Genomic DNA, 9,948 nt, shown 5'->3' on the forward strand with positions numbered 1-9,948 from the left:
GGCACAGGTATTCTCTGCAGATTGATTTTGACCTCAGGCTGCCTCCCCTTGGTACAAAAATATTCGCTGTAGCAGTTCAAGACTACATCTGTATCTTCCAAGAAGACAGTGTTAGCACCCTGGCAGTCCCAGGTTCTGGGGGTACTCAGATTGCCCATCACTGAAGCAGTCACTATATTTTGCTGAATCACTTCAAACTAATCAAGGCTTATCCCTGGAGATCAGGGTAGGATCATCCCAAACAAAAATCACACGGAAGGTCATTCAGGATACTGAGAGGAAGGGAAAAGAGATTGTCACAGAGGAAATCAACAAATGTCCACCACAGCGTCTGACAATAATCTGAAGATAGGTATTTGAGGATGCGTATTCATGAAAACACAAGTTCTTGCACTCTTTAAAGATGTCAACAAGAGAATGAGCTGAGGTTCAAGAGGTATTGATTACCCAAATCTTTACATTCAGTTGGACTTTCTGTTAACATTGGATCTGCTGTCTAAGCAAATAGGTCAGAATATTTCCACTGGGGGCCCCTGGGTGGCTCAGTCGGGTAAGCCTCTGCCTTCAGCTCAGGTGATGATCACAGGGTCCCAGGATCGAGCCCCACATCAGGCTCCCTACTCAGTGGGTGGGTCTGCTTCTCCCTCTCCCTCTGCCCCTCCTCCCTACTTGTATCAACCTCTCCTGCTTGCTCTCAAACAAATTAATTAAAAATACATCTTTTAAAAAAGAGAATATTTCCACTGTGTTTCTGAAATACATTTTATAGTGTATGAAGACCTCTTGCATTTGATCTTCCATTTTGACATCCAAACAAACAACCCTGTGGGGAGTGGGGATGAGGGGACCGCCATTCCCATTGGAAGCTTAGAGAGTGGAGCAGACACTGCTGGTTACCTAACCAATTCCTAGTCTACCGGTTTTTCCTTACAGAACCTTGATTTTGTTCAGGGGAGCAATTTGCCCTGTAAAGACTACAGCTAAGGACAGGCAGGTGGAATAGTTTGGGCCCCAGGCCATGTAAGCTTAAGTAACTACATAGGGCTCCCGGAAAAGCTCTTTAAAAGAGTTCTCCACTCGCTTATTAATCTTTGCCCTTCCTCTTCTTCATGCCTGAAACATTGATACAATGCCAGAGATAAAGACGTATCTTGCAGTCATGAAGTGACAAGCATGAAGACAAAAGCCACATGCCCTGAAGACTAAACTGAAAAAAAGGAGCCACTACACTGGGCCTGGTTTGCCTGCTCCCGGGCTGTTACATGAGAAAAAAAAAAAAAAAAAGAAGAAGAAAGAAAAGAAAAAACAAAACCGTCTATTTGGCTAAGCTACTGTAGAAGGATTCTTGTTACATGCAGCTGAACATACTTTGGATACAAGGAGGTTTCGCAACCCCATAATGACAGATCAAGGCTTAATCCCGGAACTCCTGACTCCTTGTCCAGCGATATTTCCAATAAATGGCAGCGCGTCCCCAAAAGCAGAATCGTCCTCTGCATACCATACAAACAGGCATTTTAAATTTACGCTTTCTTTTTCAACAAATAGCTCATTTAAATGATCTGAGTCATAGTTCAAATGGAGAGAACAGATTCATTGCTTTTGTTCTGGGTTTCTTTAGCTTTTTAACATGTGCCACTCAAGCACTTGCAGAACTGCTCAGACACGAATGCCTTGGCTACAGTAAAGGAAGCCCATCATTTGACCAACATTTCTTTCAAAGTGCCTAAGGAAGAATTAGCCATCTTCCCAAATCTTGCCATGGTTGACGTTTCTTCCTGGACCTTCTCCAGGTTTTAAAAGACAGAACAGGAGTTTTGGTGTCTGGTTCCACATGTAAGGAGCTTGGAAATCACCACTCTGTCCTAACAACAGGTCGAATTCAATCACTCTTCTTGGATCTGTAAGAGAGGGAAGGACACAGGGCAAAGCACTGCTCCCAAGATTGGAAAGAGGAGCAGGGGAATACAGGGAATCTTGGCTTCCCTGACAGGGGCTTCCCAGCAGAAGCTGCCATAGGGAGTAGTGTGGGGGTAGGAAAACCTGAATTGTAATTTAAGAATTGCTGGAATTGGGGCACCTGGGTGGCGCAGTCGTTAAGCGTCTGCCTTTGGCTCAGGGCGTGATCCCGGCATTATGGGATCGAGCCCCACATCAGGCTCCTCCGCTGGGAGCCTGCTTCTTCCTCTCCCACTCCCCCTGCTTGTGTTCCCTCTCTCGCTGGCTGTCTCTCTCTGTCAAATAAATAAATAAAATCTTAAAAAAAAAAAAAAGAATTGCTGGAATCTCTGTGGGGACAACTAAAGCACTAGGTGGACCCAGTCAAAGAGGGGCCCTCACAATACTGCAAGATTTACTTCCAGGACATCTACCAGATTCCCACAGTCAATATCAGACAAAAACCTCCTCCAGCTTCCAGAATGCAAAGGGGAAAAGGAACCATTTGGAAATATGCCAGAGCACTCTGTTCTTAACAAGGCCTGTCCTCCAAGTAAACTAGTTAACTAGAGCCTAAACTGCTGGCATGTTATGAGAAGCTACTGACCTGGAGAAGGGAAATACTGGATGAAGTCTTCTCTAGCCTTCCACTGTGGGAGAAGGGAACTATTCACCTTCAGCCAACGCTAGCCATCCTGAGAAAAGGGGGAGAAAAAATCTAGAACATTGTGAAGGTAACAGTCCAGAGACACGGGCTCCCTAAAAGACTGAGACCTAATCGTAGGATGCACAGAGTGCCTCCTCTCCCTGAAAACCTCACCACCACATGACTAAAGATCTATTTACAGCAGTTCCTATCACCTGGTACATCGTGTCTGGCTATCAGGAAAAAATTACAGAGTATACCAAAAGGAAAAAAAATCACAATTTGAAGAGACAGGGCAAGCATCAGGCCAGTCAAGGCCAGGAAGATGGAGTTAAAAGACAGCAGAGCTCTCACAAAGGTTGGAATAATTCACTGAGCCAAAAGTCAAGGAGAAGCCATACCCAAAGATCAATTCCAGAGGGATTTAGGACTTAGTCGTGAAAAGCAAAATGTGAAAACTTGTAGAAGAAAACATGGAGAACATATTTTGGATCTCCAATTGGGAAAGGAATTCTTAAGGCACAAAAGTACTAACTGCAGAAGGAAAGACTGATAAAATTGCCCCATTATAATATTAAGATCTTTGTTTATAAAAATGTACACTAAAGAAAGCAAAAGCCATGCCAACAACTGAGATGAGTTTGCAACTAGTAAAATAAACAAAAGACCAGTATTCACATTATATAAAGATATGTTACAAATCAGAAAGAAAACGACAACACACACACACAAAAATGAGCAACAGATCTGACACATTGTCACAGAGGAGAAAAACAAGAATGGTAAATGTACATATAAAAAGATGAGCAACCTCATTTGTAATCAGGAAAATGCAAATTAAACTGATGGTGGGAATAGAAGTTTATAGAAGCACTTGCAAACAATTTAACCTTCACTCATGAAGCTGAATGTTCATATGCCCTCCAACTGAGTAAACCCACTCTTACCTCTATTCTCTAGAGAAATTCTTATATATTGGCCCTGGAAGACACGCACAAAATGTTTATAACAGCTTTCTTAAAAACAACGAAAAGCTATATTTAACACTAATGTCCATCAACCAGTAAGCAATTAAATAAACTGAGTTATATACATAAAATGAAATAATAGATAACAAGGAAAATCAATAAATCTGGGCTACAGGCAATAACTTAGGTGAACCTTAACAGCATAATGAATGAAAAAAAGCAAGTATGAGGTAACTATATACAGATAGTGACTTTTTTTTTTTTTAACAAATAAGACCCAAGAATAGCAAATACAAACAATATTTTTGTTTAGGTAAGTCCATATGTGATACATTTTTTACAGTTACATAACGTTTTGTCACATGTGAACATTTGTGTAACCAGCACCGCAGTCAAGACACAGAACTACTTATCATCACATAGAACTCCATCCTGCTACCATTTTACAAGCACATCCATCCCCTCTGCTCACACCCCTTATCCCTGGGAACCACTAATCTGTTCTCCATCTTTATAATCTCGTTATTTCTAGAAGGTTAATAAATGGAATCATATATGTGACCTTTTGATACTGTCCTTTTGATATATGACCCTTTGATATTTAGAGGTCATATAATATGTGACCTTTTGATACTAGTTTTTGTTTTGTTTTTTGGGTTTTTTTTTAACTGAGCATAATGTCCTTGAGATCCAAGGCATTGCCTGCACCCACGTTGTTGCTTCTCTCAATAGTTTGCTCCCTTTTCTGACTGAACAGTATCTCATGGTTTGGGTGTACCTTGGTTTGTTTAACTACTCATCTACTGCAGGGCATTTTGGTTGTTTTGGGTTTCGGCTTATTGCAAATAAAGCTGTTAGGAAAAACTGTCTATAGGTTTTTGTGTGGATGTAAGTTATTTCTCTGGGATAAATGCCCAGGATAGTGATTGCTGAGTCAGATGATTCAGTTTATGTTTAGTTTTTAAGAAACTGCCAAGCTATTTTCCAGAGTGGTTGTGCCATTTTAACCACCAGCAATGTGTGAGAGATTCAGTTTTGCCACATCTTTGCCAATATTTGGCATTATTGCTATTTATTTCAGGCTGTTCTAATAGATGAGTAGTGGTCTGCCTTTGCATTTCCTTAGTAGCTAGGAATGTTGAACACCTCTTTATGTGCATATCTGCCATCTATATACATCCTCTTTAGTGAACTGCCTCTATCTTTTGTCCATTCTCTAATAGAACTGTTTCTTCTTTAACCTCTAAGTTTTCAGTTCTCCATATAGTATAGGTATAAGTCTTTTGTCAGGTACATGTTTTGTAAACATTTTTTCTCAGGTTATAGCTTGTCTTTTCCCACTTCTTGGTATATCTTTTCTAATTTATATTGTCATATTCTTTGGGTAAATATCCAGTAGTGCGATTACTGGATCATTGGGTGGTTCTATTTTTAACTTTTTGAAGAAACTCCATGCTGTTTTCCACAATGGCTACACCAGTTTGCACTCCCACCAACACAGCATAAGAAGAGGTCCTTTTTCTCCACATCCTTGCTCATACTTGCTTCTTGTGTTTTTGACTGTAGCCATTTTGACAGGTGTGAGGTGGTATCTCATTGTAGTTTTGATTTGTATTTCCCTGATGATGAGTGATGTTCAGCATCTTTTCATATATCTGTTGGCCATCTCTTTGTCTCCTCTTCATATAAATTTTTAGAGTAATCTTATCTATACCTACAAAAATATTTTCTGGAATTTTTTTTTCTTTTCTGAATTTTTAAAAAAAATTTCATTAAAACTGAATATCAATTTGGGGAAAACTGACATGTCTACTATATTGAATCTTCCAATCTATGAGCATAGTATGGCTCCCCGTTTATTTATTTGTTATTTATTATCCATGTTTTTTAATTTCTTTCATCAGCGTTTTGTAGTTTTCAGCATACAAATCCTATACATGTTATGTTAGATTTATGCTTAAGTATTTAATATGTTTTTGAGCTTTATAAATGATATTGTATATTTAATTTCAATACCCATATATACATCGTGAGTATATAGAAATAAAATTGCTATTTTTCTATGTTTATTTTATATCCTGCAACTTAGCTGAACTCACTTATTAGTTCTGATTTTTTGTAGATTCCATTGGATGTTTTTCATGCCATCTGCAAATAGTAGCAATTTTATTTCTTTCTTTTGGATCTATATGCCTTTATTTTCTCTTCTTACTTTATTGTATGGTGTAGAATTTCCAGTAGTATATTGAACAGGAGTCATGAGAAAGGACATCCTTGTCTTGCTCTTGATATTGTGGGGAAAGGATCCAGTCTTTCACTACTAAGTATGTTGTCAGCTGCAAGTGTTTGATAGATATTCTTATATCAATTTTAGGAAGCTCCCCTCTATTCCTATTTTTGAGAGGGTTTTTTTTTTAATCGTGAATTACTGAATTTTGTTGAATAATTTTTCTGCTTCAATTAGCATGATTGTGATTTTTTCTTTAGACTGTTTACATGGTGGATTATACTGATTGTTTTTCAAATATATTTTTAAAGGTTTTATTTATTTATTTGAGAGTGAGAAAGAGAGAGAGCACATGAGGGGGGAGGGTCAGAGGGAGAAGCAGACTCCCCGCTGAGCAGAGAGCCCGATGTGGGATTGGATCCTGGGATTCCAGGGTCATGACCTGAGCCAAAGGCAGATGCTTAACCAACTGAGCCACCTAGGCATCCCCTCAAATATTTTTAAAATATTTATTTATTTATTTGGCAGAGAGAGAGAGAGAGAAAGCACAAGCAGGAGAGTGGCAGGCAGAGGGAGATGGAGAAGCAGGCTCTCCACGGAGCAGGGGGTCCAATGCAGACCTTGATCCCAGGACCTTAGGATCATGACCCCGGCCGAAGGCAGATGCTTAACCAACTGAGCCACCCAGGTGTCCTGGGAAAGTTCTTATTTAAGGCACAATCTGTGCATGTTCAAACTATTTCCAACTGTTAGAGTTTCCACCATCAAAAAAGTTGAGAACTTTATGGAGCACCTGGCTGGCTCAGTCAGTGGGGCATGGGACTCTTGATCTCAAGATCATGAGTCTGAGCCCCACGTTGGGTGTAGTGCTTACTTAAAAAAATGTACATTGAGAGTCCATTGCTTCAGTCATCTAATTTAGAAAACTTAAGAGAAGAAATCTTATTGCATTGATCCCTATTTTTATTCTTTGTTTTGTTCTTTCTTCCATATCGATGTTCCCTCTTCCATCATTTCCTTTTTGTTTAGAGAAATTCCTTGAGCTACTTTTTTAAGATGAGCCTGCTGGTGACACATTTCTAGGTATTCTTTCAGCTGAAAATGTCTCCATTTCCCCTTCATTTCTGAAGGATGTTTTCATTGTTGGGGTTGACAGTTCTTTTTTTTCAACATTTGAAAATTTTCTGCCACTTACTTCTGGCCTCCATGGTTTTTGATGGGAAATCCACTGTCATTCTAATTGTTTTCCCCTTATAGATAAGGTCTCATTTCTCTCTTGCTTTAAAATCTTTGACTTTATTTTTCAGAAGTTTGATTGAGGTGTGTCTTAGTGTGGATTTTTGGGGGTTAATCCCGTTTGGGGTTTTAATCCACTTCTCGACACAATAGGTCTGTTTCTTTTGCCAAACTTGAAAACTTTCAGCAATTGTTTCTTCAAATTTTTTTTTTAGCCTTGTCCTTCTCTTTCTCTCCTTCCAGGATGCTGATGATATATATGCTATATAATTTTTATATTCCTTTAGGTCCCTAAGGCCCTGTCTGGCTTTTTCTCCTCCCCCATTTTCAGTCTATTTTCTCTGTTGTTCAGATGGGTAATTTCTATTATTTTATCTATAAATCCACTGATTCTTTCCTCTGTTTCTTCCATTCTACTGTTGACCCCACCCATTAAATATTTTTCACTTCATTTATTATGTTTTTCAATTTCTAGGAAACTGAAAAAGAAAATAAAATTTTAAAAGAACACAAAAATCAAGCAAAAACATTTTTTGAAGTGGCAAAAGGAAACAGCTCTTTTCTGCTTCCTATGAAATGAATACATTGATGGACAGACAAGGGGTCCAATGTCCATGCAGATTGATAAGGTCTTGTTTCCATTTAACACCCCTCTTTAGAACATGTCCTGGGGGGTCCTCTCCAGAACAATGTGGCTGTTGTGGGCATAACTGACTCCCAGAGACAGGGCAGGCAGTTGAGGCAGGAGCAAGCAATGTTTTAGTATTAAGCTGTAACATACTACAGTGCTGCGGTGATATAGAACTTTCTTCCTCTGGCCTTTTCAATCCTAACTCCACCACTTCTTATTTTAACCCTTCAGCTCCCTCAGATGCTTTACTCTTTGCATGGATTTTTATATTTTTCTCTTCTCTGGCATCATCTTCCTCTGGCATCCTTCTTGTTTACCTGGTCTCCAAACCTTTTTGTGTGCATTATGACATTCTGTGCATGTGTCAATTCCCTGACCCAGCTCCTTGACTGGGGCTCTTGACCTGGCTAAACACCACCTACACATTTTAATGGGTTCACTTCACCAACGCTTATGTTGTTTTCCAAAGCTAATGGAATACAGATCTTTCTTTCTTCTCTTCGAGGTGGGGGTGGGGGAGATTGATTTTCAAGGTCCATAGCCTCCTCTATCTAGGGGATGTTTCTATGAGATCACCAGCTGCTTCTTGTACATGCTCCTTCCATCCCAAGCCCAGCACGTGGAGGCAGGAAGAGAAATGGGTGGGAGGACAAATTAACACTGAAAAACTTGATAAATACTAACAGCAAATACTAAAAATAACAAGGCAGAAGTAGTCTACTTTTAGGAACTTCATTTGTGCCTTTGTGTTAGGGGCGAGGAGGAGGGAGAGAAAGAGGGCTGTGGAAAGGGGGCTGGAAATGTTAATGTTCTCTGGAGGTGGAGGCACTAAGAGTTTCCCCAGGCAGACAGCACCACCCCACCCCCTCCCTGAAATAACTCTTTCTCAGCTTTCTCAGGCTTCCACAGTTCTGCAAATGGCTTCCTCCTTGTGCTGCAAATGGCATGCCTGTTCTTGACAGCAAGAGAGGAAAAGCAGCTAAGAGGTTACAGGCTGCTTTGCTCCTCAACTTGATGCTCTCTCAACTGTAGAATAGTCTGGCCATCTTTTGATCTCAGTTGCCAGAGAGTAGAGGGTGGGTGGGATCAGTGTGTGTCACCTGTATGTCTCTGAGTCCCTGGTATGCTGGGTGTGACATAGCAAAGCTATTAACCCCACATGACACAATCTACATGGTGGGTATAGGATCTCACAGAGTAGGAATTCCACATGTTTCTGCAAAATGGCTTTTGCTGCTGGGTGCTCCTACTGTCCTCTTCTAGGATGGACACATGAATAAATGACACTGATCCTTCATGGCCAGAGTCTCTTGGTCTAATAAAATGGAGGAGAGTAAATCTGTTCAATTCTGTTTCTGTCATTTTCCCTTCCTTGGTGAGCAATTCAATTCCGTTATGAATTGATATGGATCACTAAAGCTGGAAGAAGATATAACATGAGGAAAAGAAATGGTTCCCACCTGGATGAATTATATGCACTTTTGGGCTCTTCATCATATCTGTCCCATGCAGTTAACAAACAGGAAGTATCTTGAGCCTGAGTCTTCCCCTCGTGTTCTCCTAATCCCTCCTCCATAACATGTACTCTCAACAGCAAAAAGAAAAGCCTTCCTTCCTCTTCCCTGCTCTCAAAATCTCCACATCTTTATCTCCTCCTCCTTCTCTCATAACTTGGATGAGGAGGGAGCATCCTCCATGCAAAGGTTAATCCCTCCATTTTTGTCCTGATTCTCCCTTCCAGCATCATCCACAGCTTACTCCATCCCCTAACCCCATTACCCCTCTTACATCTTCAGGATGCCACTACCCTGGGCTCCTCAGAGGCTGGAAAGCAGCCCTGGCCTCTCTAATCATGAGAACCTGCCTTCAATTTTGTTTTTCTTTACCATCTCATATCTCCCTTCTGTTCTCCATTGCAGCTTCTAAAAGAGTGATCTACACGGATTATTTCCATCTCCCTTATTTACTCCTTAAGCCTTTGCAACCAGACCTCCATCTGCTTTCTCAAAGGACCCTAACGAGTTTCACATTGCCAAATGCAATGGCCTTGACCTTTTTGTTCATCCCTTTGGAAACCCACTCTCTCCTTTGATTTCGTGATAGTACAATATCCTAGTTTTCCTGAGATCTGTCTGTCCACTCCTAAGCTCTTCTATTATCTCCTCCTCTTCTGACCATCCCATAATTATGGGCATCCCCACACTCAAGGGTTGCCAGATTTAGTAAATAAAAATACAGAACACTCTGTTAAATTTAAATTTCAAACCAATATATATATATATATATATATATATATATATAT

The 9,948-nt window shown here is 40.1% G+C and overlaps 1 protein-coding gene across 14 annotated transcripts in view; it reads right to left on the minus strand.

Annotated features, from left to right (window-relative positions):
• Positions 1-9,948, minus strand: part of NCALD (neurocalcin delta) — a 405,829-nt gene that overhangs the window by 169,470 nt on the left and 226,411 nt on the right. The gene's annotated exons all lie outside the window — the stretch shown is intronic.

This window comes from Ailuropoda melanoleuca, chromosome 9 (assembly GCF_002007445.2).
Source record: "Ailuropoda melanoleuca isolate Jingjing chromosome 9, ASM200744v2, whole genome shotgun sequence".
NCBI lineage: Eukaryota > Metazoa > Chordata > Mammalia > Carnivora > Ursidae > Ailuropoda > Ailuropoda melanoleuca.